We start from the raw sequence: 18,802 nt of genomic DNA, 5'->3' as shown, positions 1-18,802 counted from the left end.
TGAAGCAACAGAAGATTTAGAAGCTGATTTTCACTGTTATAAAAATAGATGACAATGTTAATTTTATTAATTATGGTTTTCTTGAGAAGTTGAGAACCATGAGGAACCCTGTTGAATAGAGTTCTCAAGTTTACTTGTAGTGGAAGTATTGCTCCCAAGTGATAAAAGGGACCACAGCTTTTACAAAAGTGTTTTGAATGCTGTAAGAAGAGAATAATTAAGACCACTGTATAAATCTGGAAAAAAAATGCAAGGTCATAAAGCTTATTAGTGAGTTTTAAATTACATGAATGTCTTTCATCAATATTTTAAATATATTTACAGTATTTTCTAAAATGCCTACTGCCTTTTTTGCCTAATTTTGCAAAAATCACAAGTTAAAAATATTATTTTATATAACTTGTTGCCATCTTTTATCCACATTTCTTGAAATATGAACAACATTCTTTCTTTAGCCTTCTCCTAATGCAATCAGTAATTAACATCTCTAAAGACACAAATTTTAATCTCACCCAAGCCCATCCCCAAAAAGGGATTACATCTTTAGGACTCACACCTGCTGTTAAGGAATCTATTGCTTTCCACCAGGCTCTCAGTGCTGTAACACATCCCCTGTGTTTGCAATGGCTTTTTACTATATTGAAATACTCCTAAAGCTGTTGATTTAAGCACATGTAGTTAAAATTAAATGAGGTTATGGTTTCTTTCTTTTTTCTTTTTTTTAAACTTTTATTTAGCAAATATAGATTTCCAAAATACAGCTTATGGATTACAATGGCTTTCCCCCCCATAACTTCCCTCCTGCCTGCAACCCTCCCAACTCCCTCTCCTTCTCCCATTCCATTCACATCAAGATTCATTTTCAATTATCTTTATTTACAGAAGATCAATTTAGTATATATTAAGTAAAGATTTCAACAATTTGCACCCACACAGAACATAAAGTGTAAAATACTGTTTGATTACTAGTTATAGCATTAATTCACATTGAACAACACATTAAGGACAGAGATCCTACATAAGGAGCAAGTGCACGGTGACTCCTGTTGTTGACTTAACAAATTGACACTCTTGTTTATGGCGTCAGTAATATCCCTAGGCTCTTGTCATGAGGTGCCAAGGCTATGGAAGCCTTTTGAGTTCACCGACGTCCATCTTATTTAGACAAGGTCATAGTCAAAGTGGAGGTTCTCTCCTCCCTTCAGAGAAAGGTACCTCCTTCTTTGATGGCCCGTTCTTTATACTGGGATCTCACTCACAGAGATCTTTCATTTAGGTCATTTTTTTTTTTTTTTTGCCAGGGTGTCTTGGCTTTCCATGCCTAAAATACTCTCATGGGCTCTTCAGCCAGATCTGAATGCCTTAAGGGCTGATTCTGAGGCCAGAGTGCTGTTTAGGACATCTGCCATTCTATGAGTATGCTGGTATCCTGCTTCCCATGTTGGATTGTTCTCTCCCTTTTTTATTCTATCAGTTAGTATTAGCAGAAAATAGTCTTGTTTATGTGATCCCTTTGACTCTTAGACCTATCATTGTGATCAATTGTGAACTGAAATTGATCACTTTGACTAGTGAGATGGCATTGGTACATGCCACCTTGATGGGAGGTTTCATGGTGTCCTGAATCCTTAAAGAGATGATGTCCTGTAATTACATCAATAGTAGTTACATAAAATTATTTAGCAGTGCTCTGATTTTGATCCTGTATTTCAAAAGTTGGATCCTCTGCTGCTTTCTGCCTGCCTCTGGGACTCCTTTCTCACTCTGCTTGATTACCAACATCTCCTGTCTTCTGTGATTTCAGAGTGGCAAGCTGCTTGCTTGTTCTTCATCAGCCTTTCTGATTTTATTCTGTAAAATGGGAGCAAAAGCAACTTATACTTAAAGTATAAAGTAGCAGGTAAAGCCACTGCCTGCTGTGCCGGCACCTCAGATGGGTACAGGTTCAAGTCTCTGCTGCTCCACTTCTGATCCAGTGCTCTGCTATGGCCTGGGAAGGCAGTAAAAGTAAAACATGGCCCAAGTCCTTGGGTCTTTGCACCCACGTGGGAGACCCAGAAGAAGCTCCTGGCTCCTGGCTCCTGGCTTTGGATCACCCTAGCTCCAGCCATGGTGGCCATTTGAAGAGTGAACCAGTGGATGGAAGACTTCTCTCTCTCTGCCTCTGCCTCTCTATAGCTCTGCCTTGCAAATAAATAAATAGATCTTAAAAAAAGATTCAATGAGATAATGTATTGCTGTTAATCTTAAAAATGGAGGCCCTCATTCCACTATCAAAGATTTTTTAAGATTTATCTATTTATTTGAGAAGCCAAGTTATAGACAGAGAAAGGGCAAGGCAGAGAGAGAAGTCTTCCATCTGCTGATTCACTCCCTAAATGACCACAAAGGCCTGAGCTGGGTTGATCTACAGCTGGGAGCCAGGAGCTTCTTCCAGGTCTCTCATGCAGGTATAGGGGCCCAAGTATTTGGGCCATCTTCTATTGCTTTCCCAGGCCATTAGCAGAGAGCTTGATCAGAAGAGGAATAACTGGCATAGGAACCAGAGACCATTTGCGATGCCAGCCCCACAGGAGCAGACTTCATACCACACCACACCACACCACAGCACTGGCCCCTGGTTGTTTTCTTTATCTAGATTTTATTTGCATAAATCTGGTACTTCTCTGATACTTAAGACAGGAAATAAAATTGTTAAGGCTATTTTCATCATAAAAACTTATAAATAGTATATAAATGAATGAAGTCAGTATAGTTTTTTTAGATTTTTGTGGCTTTTTTTCAATTTTTAAAAAAGATTTATTCATTTATTTGAAAGACAAAGATACAGAGAGAGAGACAGAGATCATCCATCCACTGGTATAGCCCCCAAATGACCAAAATGGAGTTAGGCTTTCCATCTGGATTTTCCTGGGATGGCAGGGACTCTAGAACTTGGGCCATCACTGCCCCATTCCCAAACACATTAGCAGGGAGCTGAATCAGAAGTGGAGCAGCTGGGATTTAAACTGTCTCCCATATGGGATGCCAGCCTTGTAAACAGCAGCCTGACTCACTACACCACAACACCAGCCACCAATTTTTTTCAAACTTTTTGTTTTGTTTTTCATTTGTTTTGTGAGAGGCAGAGAGACAGACACATTGAGAGAAGTCCCATCTCTGTTCAACTTCCCAGATGCCTGCAATGGCCAGGACTGGGTGGGCCAAAGCCAGAAGTCACACAATCAATCCAGATGTCCCATGTGGATTGTGGGACTCCAATTGGTTAAGCCATCACTGCAGCATTCTCAGGGTCTGCATTAGCAGGAAGCTGGAGTCAGGAATCCTGGCCAGGTATCAAGCCCAGGTACTTCCACATGGAGTGCAGGTATCTCAACTGCTAAGCCAAGGACTCACATCCATACTGTATCTTTAGTCAGAAAACAACACCACCATACACTGTGTGTAATATATCTTTTTTTTTTTTTTTTTTGACAGGCAGAGTGGACAGTGAGAGAGAGAGAGACAGAGAGAAAGGTCTTCCTTTGCCATGGGTTCACCCTCCAATGGCCGCTGCGCTGCAACCAGCACCGTGCTGATCTGAAGGCAGGAGCCAGGTGCTTCTCCTGGTCTCCCATGGGGTGCAGGGCCCAAGCACTTGGGCCATCCTCTACTGCACTCCCTGGCCACAGCAGAGAGCTGGCCTGGAAGAGGGGCAACCGGGACAGAATCTGGAGCCCCAACCGGGACTAGAACCCGGTGAGCCGGCGCTGCAAGGTGGAGGATTAGCCTGTTGAGCCATGGCGCCGGATGCTTCCCACATTTTTTTATAACAGCTCTTTGTGCTTCTTCATGTGAGGATTATTTCTGGATATGTCCTACGTTCCCTAGCAGTCTATTTTCTCCTTAAGAAGGATTGGGTCCTTACCCTTGTGCTTCCTGTCCCAGTAAAGTAGGAACCTGGGAGATGCTTATGTAATGAATTATTCAGATCCTTCATAGCAAGGAGAAATTTTATTACATGCCTGTGACTAAATATAGAGTTATTTATATATGTGAGAATATGTTATAGTAATTATCAGTAACTGCATTCTCACCTTTGCTCATAGAAAAAGTTGAGCAAAAAAAGACAGAGTTTAAACAATGATCACTCAAGAGAACTTTGAGGCAGCAAAAATCATTAGATTTGAGGAATTTAGAAAATAAGGGTATGAGAAAAATGACTGTTCTATCATTAATTCCTACACTTATCAGAATGTAATAATATATCTGTATAAGAAAGCATAAAGCCAAAATTCTAACTAATGATTTACAACACAAAGTGACTTCAAAATTCTTGAAAGATTTTTAGAATTAAAATTATCTGTTTACCACTTTAAGGAGAAATACAAAGCAGCCAGAATCACATTTCAAACTGGAAACACCAGTTAGACCTAGGAGAGTTTTCTCTTGTGTAGGTTTCTGAAATATGAAGCCTCATAAACACATGTTTTGTCCTTTTTATACAATCATCCTTTCCTGTTAAACACATTACTGTCAAGGAGTTAGCTCATGGAATGATTTGGAATGGGAGAGGTGGGGGAAAGTCAAAATAGGACCAGACTTCCTATCACTTCTCATCTCTTCCTATGACCTAATAAAGAAGCCTGGGAACATGAACATATTTCCACAATTGTTCCTTTATTTTGATAGAGTCTTAAAATAAATGCCTTCTTATTTAAAAAGATATTTATTTTTATTTCATTGAAAGGCAGAGGAAGAGAATGTTAAAGCAAGAGCAAGAAAGGGAAAGATGTCTTCCTTCTGCTGGTTCACTCCCCAAATGTCCACAGCAGCAGGGGTTGGGCCACACAGAAGCCAGGAACCTGGAGCTCCATCTGGGTCTCCCATGTGGTTGGCTGGGACCCAGTTTCTTGAGGCATTTCCTGCTGCCTAGCAGGGTCTTCATGTTTACAAGCAGAAAGCTGGATTGGAGATATAGTAGGCACTCTGATATAGGAGGCAGGCATCCCAAACTTTGTCTTAAATGCTATGCCAAATGCCCACACCTGGAAAGAGTCTTGGCATACTGAGGAAAGAGGCTTGTTGGAACCACAGAAAACAAATATCAAAACATTATCCATTGGAAGTATTTAAAGAACAATGTTGGATCTGTTTTTTCCCATGTGAGAAATAAATATTCTAGCCAAATCCTTGTTTCTTAACTAAATGTGGTATCAAATGGCTGCAAAATATATCCCCGTGGGTATGTTGTCATATAAACCCCATGCTTATGAAACCAATCCTGTGGATTTAACTCATTGACTAGCTAATTTTTATTCTTTTCCTGCATTCACTTGAAAGAATGAATGCCCTTCCAAAGAATAACAAAGTATATCTTTTTTACAGACCATTTATATCATTGAAGAATATCATGAATTAAATTTGGGCTTTATTTTTATTAGGGAAGTCTGGAAGATTTAAAAACAAAAGGAGCTCATTTCCTTTTTATGTAAAAAGCAGTTCATTCATTTAGAAATCCTTTATGTATTACTTACTGCAAAGTAAAGAATTTTTATTATCAAAAGGGGCTATTCTTCCTTACTCCTCTGCTTCTATAAACTAACAAAAGACTTGATATAGTTTATCAATTATTCATCTTAGAAAATTATCAATTTTGTATCAGAAGACAGAATATAACATACAGTACTCATGCATGTATTAGTATGTGATGGATGGATGGAAGGAAAGACATAGGTAGAAGATACATACATACATACATAGATATGTAGATTCATAGATGATAGGTAGGTAGAGAGGGGGAGAGAGACAGACTGAGAAGGATGCTTTCTGGCTTGATATAGTTTTGTGAGTGAATAATACAAGAGTTTCACTTGGGGCATACTTTCTGGGTCATTCTTGTTGAAGTGCCCTTTCTAAGCCAATCCCTTCTACTTATTCAGTAGCATACAAGTGTTAGGTGAAAAATCGTTTGTGATAACAAACTAATCTGGATTTTATTTCACTGTATATTATTCAATGTCACATGAGCCATTGCTATCTTCAGTTTTCTTTCTAACATTTCAAATCTAGTGAAAAGCTCAATTTTAAAGGAAAGTATGCTCAATACATTATAGGCATACATCTGTGAATCTATATGTGTGCCCCCTCTCACTCTCTGTCTTTCAAAGTTGTATGCCTGTCAGATACAGCTTATGGTTAAAAAATAAAGTGATCATTTAAAAATTAATCTTAAAATATAAATAGGTATTGGGAACATTAAGGACTATTGTCTTCATTTATGAACAGAGAAATATAGTCGATAAACCAAACACAATTATTATAATAGACTATTTCTCTTTAGGTGTAAAAATTCTTAAAAATCTATAAAAGCCTTTTATGGAATTAGAGAAAGACACATTTCTCCAGGTGTCATAACTTATACTATGCATGTATACATTATTCAGTGATGGCTTAAATTATAAGATATTGATCTTCAGAATTACAAGCAAGAGATTGATCTTGATATCTCCTTGATATCAAAGTGTTTCAACTATAGAATGAAAATACTTTTTTCAGCCTTTCCCTCAAGCCTAGTTCCATGTATTAGTATCCTACCAAAATTATCTCTCTGGTAAAAGACCAAGGTGCAATTACTAATGAGTCTTCTTTAAAAAAAAAACAAAAACACACAAACACTTGTGGTGGCAGCTATCAGGGATCTTAAGTCAACCATAAGGAATATTAGCCCCAGAAAGGATTTCTTCTTCCAATATTGATTTTTATTTTCATTCATGATTTTTCATTGTTTAGACATATTAGGTAAGCTTGGAAGTACAGGAAAAAATGGATCAGTGAGCAGGATATTTGACTTTGATAATCAAATACATAGATACAAACCCTTTAAAAATTTACTATGACTTTCCATTATTTCTTATGGACTCTGAACCCTAATTTAAAGCATCTATCCATAATATCTGAGAGAGAGGACCTTGTGCTTAGTGGTCTTCTTGAAGTTTTTTATTTTCCTGTTTATTTGGATATTAAGATAGAAATCTTCTACTATCAGGTGTATGCTTGAAGCTTCCATGGAAGCAGCCATGTAGGCTGGGTGAAATTAGCCACCAGACGGAAATTTTACTTATATGTATATATAGACTAGGCTATTACATAGGCCTTCCAGTGGAGTATAATCACCTGTTCTTCTGTTTCATAAACATGTTGTTCAACATAAAAAATGCATTTGTTCCATGTTAATAATGAATAAGGAACCTGAATAGTGTGCATCTACTAGAAATGTAAACCCCCAAAGGAGTTAAACAGTTTTAACTGTCAAACACCATCCTTTCTTTCCACTGTACCTAGAACTACTGCCTTCCTTTTACTCTCCAAAGACTGAGTAAATATTTGTTAATTTTTCTGAATTTTCCTAACTGAGCAGATTTTGTAAACTTTCTTGGTTACTACAAGTTTTATATGTGTGCATATATATACATATACACACACACACACACACATATTTCAACGCAGTAAATGGCAAAATGCCAGTAAAATACACAAGCAGTGTTTTAAATGTGATTTAGTTTGGTTTTATTTCCAGAAAGCTTTCTGAAGTAAATGGTTTCACTTTGGATTTAGGTATCTTCTCCACTTCCTTTTTTTTTTTTTTTTTTTTTTTTTTTTTTTTTTTTTTTTTTTTTTTTTGACAGGCAGAGTGGACAGTGAGAGAGAGAGACAGAGAGAAAGGTCTTCCTTTGCCGTTGGTTCACCCTCCAATGGCCGCCGTGGCCGGCACGCTGCGACCGGCGCACCGCGCCTATCCCAAGGCAGGAGCCAGGTGCTTCTCCTGGTCTCCCATGGGGTGCAGGGCCCAAGCACTTGGGCCATCCTTCACTGCACTCCCTGGCCACAGCAGAGAGCTGGCCTGGAAGAGGGGCAACCAGGACAGACACTTCTATGTCATGGTTGCTCCAACATAAACTTAGATGGTCAGTATGTAGCCCACACAATGGTTTTAGTATTTATCTCCTTACTTCATAATTTTATATGATGATAAATGATATCTCATTCAGATATTAAAATAATGTTTCATTTACTCGAACATAGGAACCATTGGCTTAAAGCTTCCCCATGGAAGCACAGCATTTTGCAAAGTAGAACAATAACAGAACCAGAAAGTGCAGAAGAATGCCCAAAGAAGTAATCCTGGATACAGGGTGAATGACTGATAGGCAAAAAGATTTTTTTTGTGAAAGAAAAAGTGAAACAGCCCAGATGATAACTTATTTCTGCCTAGTCCAGATTTGGGGCAACCAAATTATTTTCTTCAATCTTACAGGTTCATGGTCATACATTTTTACTGGGAAAGGAGAATTTATACATGATATTATTTAAAATTATAATTTTCTATATATACTCTCATAACTAAAATTTTACACATATGAAGAAAGTCTACATGAAGAGGTACAGTTCCAATGAAATTCATTAATAAATCATGTACTAAGAATGCACTGGTTTGAGAGCTAAATTCTGTGACCTCTTTGAATAAATTAAAATGATTCATTTGTTTTCCAATAGTTTATAGTCAAGTTAAGGGTCTGGTTAAGTTAAGGTTAGTTCATATAAATGTAAACTATTGCATGATCATAGAATCAAACACTAAATACAGACATCACTTTGTAGAATGAACTGGAGAAAGTATAATTCACTATGATTTGGAAGGACCACATTTTATGAGGGAAATTTCACTTAGCTTTCAAGGTGAATAGAATTTAAATAGGTATGATAGAGTGAGAGGTACAGAAAGGCCATTTCTTGAAGGAGGTATGTGGAAAGCAAAGCACAGAGTGAGGGTGGGGAAGGTACTAGACAGGTGTGTGGTGCCCCTGATCCTGCCTCTTCCTTCTTTCCTTTTGTCTCATTCTTCCACTCTTTTCTTTCCACACATATTTTAAGCCATTTTTATGTGTATATATTTTTTTAACTTTGAGCAGAAATCCAATTCATTATGAGATTGTCCACGTTTTCTATGTGGACACAGAATAGCTACACAGAGAACAGTGATATGGATGAACCAACAGATTCCTCTAATAAAAATATATTTTTGGGTATATTTTGTTAAAAGAAAAAATAAACACTGATATCTCAACACATTGGAACTAAAATCTTTTAATTAACACTCTTGATAGCTGTATGTATTTTATTTTGCATTAATATTACAAATCGTAGAGTGGATATTTGGTCTACAGGTTAACCTGCCAGTTAGGATATGCCTCCCATATCACAGTTCCTAGATTTGAGTCCTGGTCCCACTCCTGGGTTCTAGGAGACAGCAGATGATGACTCAAATAGTTGGGTCCCTTCCATCCACATGGGAGACATCTGGGCTTCAACCCCCAGAATGGGACACTGCAGGCATGTGAAGAGAGAACCAGTGGATGGGTGTTCTCTGTCAACTCCCTCCTCTCTATCTCTCAATACACACACACACACACACATGCACACGTATATGTATATGTATTTATGTATATATATAATATGTTTGTTTATATTTATGTTACCCACCCTGTTGTCCATAAGGGGGTCTGCCTTCCCTTCAAAGGAGGAATATAATTAAAAATAACTTTAACCTACCTTAAGGATAGTAGAGATAGATAACATGTTTTAATCAAGTAAGCATTAAATCAGAACATGATGCACTTAACAGGCAAGCCACTAACAGATCGTAAGGACCAAAAGAAATCTCACTTTTTTAAGCAACCACGGATATCCAATCCATTGCAAGATAAACAATAACTAATCCTCAAATAAAGACTTGACAGTGCCCTCCCAAATTCACATGGTAACTTGGTGACCTTCTGTGTTAGATAACCCAGGGGAAAATAATTTTCAAACCTTCTTGAATGCAGAGATTTGTGCAAGTATAGCTAAGAGCCCACTGGTATTAAGCTCCTGCCCTTCCACAGGACCTGAAGAATAGAGGGCTACCTCGCTTGACGCTGGCATTTCAAAAAGATGGCTCCAAGGCCCTTGAGGAAACAGCACTAAGTTGTGATAGTGACAGAAAGAGTGTTTTGCTATTATGAAGATCTACATTCATTTGAAAAGGACAGAGGAAAAAATTCTAAAAAAAAAAAAAAAGGGGAAAGTGATGAGAAGTCTTTATCTACCTTTCTCTTCATCTGGGAGATTTAAACCTCTTATTTTAAATTTGTATTTGCTTCTATAATATGAATTAAATAAAATGATTGTTTCTTGAGAGTAGTGGTCAATGCATGTTTTTGTTTCTCTGAATATGTTGTTAGTACATTATTCTCAAAGATAAATCAGGCTTTGAAATAAAAATATTTAAATCATCACTTTTCCTTCTTTGTAGCCATAGAACCTGATTGTTGAGTAAATTATTGGGGCTAGTATTCTCCGATTGGCCTTTGAAGGGAAGGCAGATCCCCTTATGGAAAACAAGATGGATAACATAAAAAGAACTTAAATTACTACTTGAAATGTGTTTAAGACCAGGCATTTGTAGCCTTCTGGTACATTTAACCCAAACTGCTCCAATACAAGATCTCCAGTGTTCATTCAAATGTTAATGATTGGCCATCTGCCCTTTTAATTTTTTTTTTTTTCAAGCAGGAACAAGCTGAAGGTCATGTGACCCTAATTACAGCAATTATGAGCTTTCTGGGAGTGATCACTCAGGTTGCACCAGAGAGGGCATCTGGCTGATGATCAATAGATCAGAAGATTAGTGAAGACAATCTTCCCTATAAGACAGCCAATGTTTCGTTTCTTAACATATGCACCATATACACAGATAAACCCTTATGTTCTAATATGAGCATTCTTTTTCCCATACTTATCCTTTTAAACTCTTTAAAATTCAGTAGGAACACTTTAACACGCACGTTAGTGTGTGTGCAAATATAGTTCAAATTCTAAAGAAGTACATGGAGAAAACATTCTAATAATGAGTAATAACGAAGCAGCAGCCTTCACCTACACAGATTTTAGTTCTCTGTCAAGGACAAAAGAAAGTCACAGGGCTGAATCTTTCCAGCACAAGTATTGTATTAGATTATTTTGTTTTATTAATACAGAGCTAAAGACCTAATTTCTGATGATAAGATTGTTTAAGGGAAAATTCTTCAGGTTGCTTATGGCCTTTTGATGATCATTCTTTAGTAAGGTAAATTACTTTCTCTTTTATAAGACCATATGCTAATTAAAAGATTATTGGTTTTTTTTTCCTTTTACATGTTTATTGTCTTGGAAATATTTGTTATCATGGATTAGCTTAGTTACAAAGAGATGTTCCTTCTAGTGTATGGTAGATAGCATTTGAATAGCAAAACGTGGGTGGGCCTGTAATGCAGCACCTAGATGTTCACATCCCATATACTGAGAGCAGGCTCGGCTTCTGATTCCAGCTGCCTGTACATGTGCATCTGAGGGGCAGCAGGTGCCCCATTGTAAGAACATCTGTAATGAACCTATTCACGCTTCACTCCGACCCTCTCGTTCTTAGAAGGGAAAACCTGAGGCATTCATTTATTCATTCCCTGCCTGCTGTAGTGTCAGAAACCCCAAAAGCAGCATTTGTTATCTGAGGCCTAGCCACATAAGCACATGCTCAATGCTCATGGTGGCTGTTTTAAACTAAATCCAGGGGCCGGCACTGTGGCATAGCGGGTAAAGCTGCTGCCTCCAGGGCTTGCATCCCATATGGGCACTGGTTATTGTTTTCTAGGATATTTTTTTAGCAGTGTTGTTTACTTTGCTCCCTATTGATTAGATTTCTGATACTGTGGAGGACTTACAGCTTTAAATTTCACTGTGTGTTATTGGATTCACTCTCTAGTTTTCCCCATCTCACTCATGCCTCTGGGATACGTGACGTCTTTTCATTATCATTGGTCTACACTGTTGATTAGTGAGACTGAAGGCAATGCACTGAATCTTTCTTTTTTCGTGTTTTGTGTATTATGCTGAATTGCCTCCAAGGTTGAATTTAGAGTTTCTTATGATTTCCTGTTTTAATATTGAGGCAAGCTAAGCTTTCAGTCTGAGTTAAATGACGCCAAATGAATTATTTAATCATAAAATCAATGCTTTCTTGAGCAGCACATTCTGCCAAGGAGTGTGCTATGAGAGTAAGAAAGGCACAGACTCACTCATGGTAACAACCTTCCAAATTCACACATGGACTTTACAACACATGTATATGATACACTGAAATATAATGTATTGTTTGCTAAATGTTTCATCCTCATTTTAAAACAATTTTAAAATGCATCAATTGATACAGTTTTTTTGTTTTCATTTTTGGTTTTTGTTTTGTTTTGTTTTTGTTTTTTTTTTTTTTTTTTTTGGTGGCAGTACCTGTCAGCTTCTCTCCAGTCCCCTACTGTTTGTACAGGTATTATTAGGAAATAACAGAAATAATGGTGTTTGGATCATAGCATTTTCCTCCCTCTTTCATCTGTATGTCTTCATGATTCTTGCAAACTCCTTGATCTTCTTGCAAAAAAGAATAAAAGCTTCTTTAGCTGTAAGATTATCTCTCGCTTTTAAATTCCCAGAGAAATAATAGGGATGAGAGTGCAGTGTTAGAACTCTGTCCACAGGGACTTGATGCCTTTCAAAGACAACATTAGAAGCACAGGAAATTGGGATTTTTTAAGATCAATATTCAATGCAGTCTTGTATGTAGCATGTTTCAAAGGAAAAACTTTACGTGATAAATTCTATAATTATTGTTTTCCTAAGTACCAGAACTTCTTCTTTTTTTTTTTTTTTTGACAGGCAGAGTGGACAGTGAGAGAGAGAGACAGAGAGAAAGGTCTTCCTTTGCCGTTGGTTCATCCCCCAGTGGCTGCTCTGGCCGGCAGGCTGTGGCCAGCAAACCGCGCTGATCCGAAGCCAGAAGCCAGGTGCTTACCTGGTCTCCCATGCGGGTGCAGGGCCCAAGCACTTGGGCCATCCTCCACTGCCTTCCCGGGCCACAGCAGAGAGCTGGCCTGGAAGAGGGGCAACCAGGACAGAATCCGGTGCCCCGGCCGGGACTAGAACCCAGGGTGCCAGCACCACAGGCGGAGGATTAGCCTATTGAGCCATGGCGCCGGCCCAGAACTTCTAAGATACTGTTTTTCCAATGAAATAATAGAATAAAAATATGACAGTGTACTTTAGTTCAAATTTATAAGACTTCCTAACAGTTAAATCATAAATCACACAAAAAAAGTCTTTTGACAGGCCATTTGGGTTTAGAGTTTTGGTTCAAAAATTCTTGTCTTAAGAAATAAAATTCAAACAAGGAGAGTTTATTCATTTACTTTTGAAAAAAAAAAAAAAAACAGTAAATCCTTTGGTAAGCTACTTCACAGCCTGGATATAAAGCCATAGTTTATTTTAGCATAATTTCTACCAGTGTCCCAGTATAAATGACGGAAGTCCATTGATTTCACCAACTGAATTTCAACTGTGACATGTGACGAACTTTCAAGAAAAAAGAACAGCATGTATACCAAAGGGCAAATCACATCGGAAAGGCCATGCAGTTTTTGGATCAAAGCAGAAGTCAAGGGTATTGTAAACACAGCCAAAGCATAAACCATTCCAGTTCCCACAAAACAGCATTTTGAGCTTGGAAATTAAAGTAGCAAAGGAGCAGGGAAGAAAGTTATCAGGAAGAGGTATTTCTGATTGACGTAAAGGATGCCAAAATGATGTTGAAGTGGGCTGATAACTCATAAATCTCAGGTTGAGGGATGTATTGCCTCTCCTTATTTTGTTCCAAGAAGTGTTTGTGATAAGCTTTTAAAATAACTTGTGATAATGCTGTGATTATTCTCACATCTATATGACTTGGGGTCACTGATTGAGAGTTCCTATCAATGTGTAAAGCAGGCTTCAAAGTGATTAATACATGTAAGAGGCTCGCGGGTGTTGTGGCCTAAGACCTCAAACCAAGACATTGTTTTTAGCAGAGTCATTAATTAGACTCTTTTTAAAAGCTCTGCTGGGAAGGCAGGTTTTGTTTATTCACCTTTCTTAAAATCTTAAATCTTCCTCCTCCAGAAAGCATCAGTTGATAAAAGTGGAGCATTCAAACACAGAACTTGTGGACAGGAACTCAGACTAATAAATCAGAGAGGCATTAGCTCATGGCGTACTTAAAAGTCTGGTAAGGTACAAATTAAATTCTGACATTTGTAGTTAACTTAGTTAGTACCGGTAAATAGTTATTCAGTTTCATCTCTTACCACCTTTTGTCCTTTTAGTCTCCATGGTTTTTGTTTTCTCAGGGGAGTGTTTTCTTCATGGGTCCCATGTCTTCTCTTTGCGCTCCCATCACACCTTGAGTCTAACTTGTCATTAACATTTGCACTTATCCTCATTGCCTAATCAGCTGTCATCTTACTGTTGTTGTTGTCGTGTGTTATATTATTATTAGTTAGGTTGTAAGTTCCTTGAAGGCAGAGGCCATATATGTGCTGTCACTCTGACTGTCTCTGGAATCCAGCATGCTGCCTGATACAGCTTCAGTACTCGATGACACTCTAGGTTGTCACTAGGTTGTTATTATTTCAGTGCCTTCTGTGTCCCACTCTTTTGCTATGCTGGGCATGAGCTCCTTCTGCCCAGGCCTTCTGCCTGCCTGAGGCTGGACCTAGCACCATGCCCCGCCTTGTCCTCCAGGTCTTACAGTAGCCACTTCTTCCTTTACCTTGGAGGGTCCTGCCAGTCAGCGGTCAATCACACCACAGTACTTACCCTTCAGGAGCTTGGTAAGTAAGGAAGTACCCCTCCAACCTGCATGAGAGGGATCAACAGATCAATTCAGTTCTATTTAGCTTTTGAGTTATTTATTTTTTTTCTCTTATTGGTTGGTCTGATCAAGGCTTGAAGTACCCTAGATATCCAGATTTGTCTTCTATGGATTCAGTGTTCAGGGTTTAGTGTGGTTTATATCTTGAGCATAACTTTTATAAAAAATCTATTTTGAAAACCTGTGACTAACTATGATATACATAAAAAGATGTTAACGGAAATGAGAAATCTCCTTCAAGTCTATTTTTTTCAGACTTCACTCTTTTAAAGAGACAAAAGTTATGTTGCTTGCCTTACTGATGACTGATAATAGTTTTATTTTCTCTCATTTGTTAAATATTCAAAACTCATTTGGGCTTATTAAAAGAAATACAGGGAAACAGTTTAATGTGTCGAAGGATACATATTGTGGCGTGCATAAATGTTGTCTCACATCTTATTTTAGAATTCTAGAGAGGTTGGCATAGAAACCTTGAGAAGGCACTTTAGATGCTCAATAATATGTAAAGGCTTTCATTTTGAAGGCCCTGGTTATCTTACTGATCCTTATTTAGAATCAGTTTTAATGTTTATTTCTACAAAATTTCAGGAATATAAAATTTTTCACAGGCAGGAGGAAATAGGTTCTTTAGTATATTTTGTAAAGGAGATATATAATATTACTAGATAATTGTGAGGATATAGGCAGGATCAGATAATTTTTAAGAATTAAGCCATGTATTGCCTTGTATACAGATACAGGTTGTGGAGTTATGTAGACCTGGGTTCAAAATGTTGATGCTTAGTGATGTGAATAGTCTTCAAAAACTGAGAATAAAAATTAAGGTAATAGTAATCAAAGAAAATGACTGAGATAAAAATAATATTCTAGATAAAGTATTATCAGGTTATATATATGATAGACTTGCATAAAGTACACATTAATCAACTTCCATTATTATAATTGTGAGATAGGATAGTGGGTAAAAGAGAAATTCAATAAGCTACTTTGATACAGAAAGCTTTTCTGTTATCTTCTTTTATTCCTTATGTGTTTTTCCTAAACATTGTAAAATGATTATACAGTGTCTCAGGACCTTCGGTAATTTATGTGAATTAGCTTCTGTGGGTCAAAACATGAGTGTGAAAAGAGTTCTACATCCAATTTTTGGTATTTTACAAATGGACATCTCTTATCCCATGATAATTAGTGACTATCAAAGTCCTATTGAATCCTGAAACCAAAGTTAAATTTTTGCATCTTCTGCTGTTTGTGTGACCTTGAATAATGAATTTCAAATCTCAAGAAATTACTTTTCTTGTTTATAAATTAAGTAGAGATGAGTCATACTGTTTCTAATGTATATTTCAGCTTTTTTCCATATATTACCTATTTTTCAAATAACATCTTAGAAATTAAATCAATTATTTTCCTTCATTTACCCTGAATCTACTATCTCTGCAGATGTATCCAGAAGCTGTCAAACTTTTTATCAATTACTTTGGTTACATGATTTAGCCAGTTTTTTTTAAATTTCAGAATCCCTGAAAATTTGGCAAATTGGTTGACATTGGTTTTCTAAAAACTTCCAGGAAATAAATTGTGGTTATTTTTAAATCTCTTTTAGAAAACACAAAAATCAATTTTCTATGTTCATATTTAGAAATGATACTCTTCAATTTTTACCCAGGCATCAAATTTTAAATTGGCATATTTTATACTAAAATAGCCAAATAATATGTCATAAATCATGATAAATGAATGACAATAATAACTTTAATGTTATAAACTTTTCCAGCATACAGAGGACTGTTAACTCATGGAATCTAATCTATAGCTAACGGCTATTGCTGAGGGTTCTGACATAACAAGTCTGCTCCTACATGGACAGACCCTTAGAGTGGTCACGTGTTGGGAATGAAGATGATTGTGCTTCCGGAAAAGGGTATCGTGCATAATTACAGACTTGACTTCTCAAAGGCCCAACTCTTCTAACTAAAATTTCACTGGTATACTAGAAGAATTCCAAGATTAACTTGGGAAGTTCCACTAAATAGAAACTCTGTTGTATTTTCTACAGTGTATATCCACATGGAATTCTGTATGCTTCAAAACAACATGAATAAATTTATCTAAACTGCTGTTTCTACATTTCTTTAAAATTTTCTTTTTTTCTCCTAAGAAAGTCTGGGGTTGGGGGGAGGAGAAAAATCCTCACTAGTATCTGATTAGTTCCATTTCCTGTAATATTTTTTCTTGTGGTTGCTGGTCTCCAGCCAATTCTATTTTTGCATTTATTTTTCCCATTACATTCTGGTTATTTTTTTTTAGTAGAAGAATTTTTGTGTTTTTCAGTTTGTCAAAATGGAATTCTTCTCATATCATGATTTTATAATTTTCAAAGCTTAAAAAGCAAAACCAAGGAGATTTCTCAACATAGTTCTACATTTTGCGGGCTTTTAAAAAGAAATCATGATTGAGAAAGTATTTTCAACTAGCAGTAGACTGGGAAAGCCCAATAACTTTATTTCATATCTCATGCTTTGGAGTACAACATTCAGTGTGGTGCAGCTGTGGTTTAAAAGAGGAAACTAGGTCTAGGAAGTGACCTCATGAAATGCAGAGAGCCAACAGATGAAATAGTAATGATATACAAAAAAACACTGCACATTTCACTAAGTGTCTTGGGGTATGATATTCTGAAAATGGTGGGAAATCCATCTCAAAGAATACAAAATTATATACAGCAGGGTATAAGAGAGGCTGAGATCTTTCTCAGGCTTTAGTCTTTTTCCTCCTTTTTTTTAAGTATCTGTTTGGAGCATTATAGCTTTATATGGCTGAGATACATGAGCATTTGCTGCTCAGGATGTAAGCATTTATATATTTAAAAGAGCAAGGATTCTCCCCAGGAGCAAATCCCTCCATCCTTCTATCTCTGTACTGTATGTTGAAAAATAATCATGAAATACTTAAGAATTCATATGATTTGCCTTCTAACTAGAAGATTCTTGATTCTTATGGAAGTATGAGCTGACCTAGGTTTTGACTATTTTCTGTCATCCTGAAAGTGAAAACAAGGAAGTGTCACTACAATACCCACCGTAAAGAAATCAAACAGCAGCATCTCTCTCTCTCTCTTTTTTTTTTTTTTTTTTTTTAATGAGGGCCAGTGTGTGTTAGAAAAGTTTCATTTCAGATCTGAGATATAAGATGTGGATATTTCTTTCCCAAGACTGGTCCTCCACAGCTCATCTTTGGATGGGATATAGTGTAAAATCTTCAAAACTAACTGATCATAAAACCAACAAATATTTTCTCTTCTCTCCAGGATTGACTTATACTAGGAGGTCTGTGAATGCATGAGTGTGGTAGTTATCTAAACAGAGACCTTCCATGAGTTCCTGATTCTCATTTTCTGGAGTTGTTTACACTAATTTTAGTGGCTAAGGGGTTAGTGCTTGCTAAAGTTACTGGTTGGAATTGTCTCAGTTTCTTGTGACAGCTCTTATGTCTGATATCTGGTAGGCATCCTTCCTACATCCCGTGTGAAAAAAGTACACTATCTCTGACCTCCTTTACTCTTTTTTTCTCAGTTGCTTATACTTTATCGATATATCTGATATGATTTTCATTTTTCTGACATTATTTTGTTTGCTCACATTACATACATACATTATTTTGTATGTTCATGAGAGTAGTGATATTTTCTGTTTTGATCACTGATGAGTCCCTAACCCCTAACCCAATTTTTGGCACATAGTAGGTGCTCAGTAATATTTCAGTAAACCCAGTCACTGTTTTCATAGACTGTCCTTTGCTTTTTCCCCTTCAAATACATGTACTCTGCTGCTTTCTCTCAGACTCCTCACAATTCCAATCCTAGTAATAGGTTTCTTCACCACAATGAGGTTGCATACTTGATTAAGGAACCATCTCGTCCACATCATTCTTAGCTGCTTAGCAGAAAATCATGTTTGTCTGTGGCTTCCTAGAGTTGAAAACTGAGTACCCTCTTTGTCTTCCTGTGAT

General features: G+C 37.0%; 1 protein-coding gene and 1 long non-coding RNA gene across 12 annotated transcripts in view; one reads left to right on the top strand and one right to left on the bottom strand.

The window, feature by feature from the left end:
* Positions 1 to 18,802, top strand: part of MAP2 (microtubule associated protein 2) — a 313,061-nt gene that overhangs the window by 89,842 nt on the left and 204,417 nt on the right. The window lies entirely within an intron of this gene.
* The window catches only part of LOC108176883 (uncharacterized), a 168,762-nt gene that overhangs the window by 30,004 nt on the left and 119,956 nt on the right, over positions 1 to 18,802 (bottom strand). Inside the window, exon 3 of the long non-coding RNA XR_016231919.1 lies at positions 14,734 to 14,772. This is a non-coding gene — a long non-coding RNA (uncharacterized LOC108176883). The remainder of the gene's footprint in view (positions 1 to 14,733; positions 14,773 to 18,802) is intronic.

The sequence above is a fragment of the Oryctolagus cuniculus genome, chromosome 3, assembly GCF_051225735.1.
Source record: "Oryctolagus cuniculus isolate XC-2025 breed Fujian yellow rabbit chromosome 3, ASM5122573v1, whole genome shotgun sequence".
In the NCBI taxonomy this organism is placed as follows: Eukaryota; Metazoa; Chordata; class Mammalia; order Lagomorpha; family Leporidae; genus Oryctolagus; species Oryctolagus cuniculus.
The sequence above is the reverse complement of the archived record's forward strand: the minus strand, read 5'-3'. Positions and strand labels throughout refer to the sequence as shown.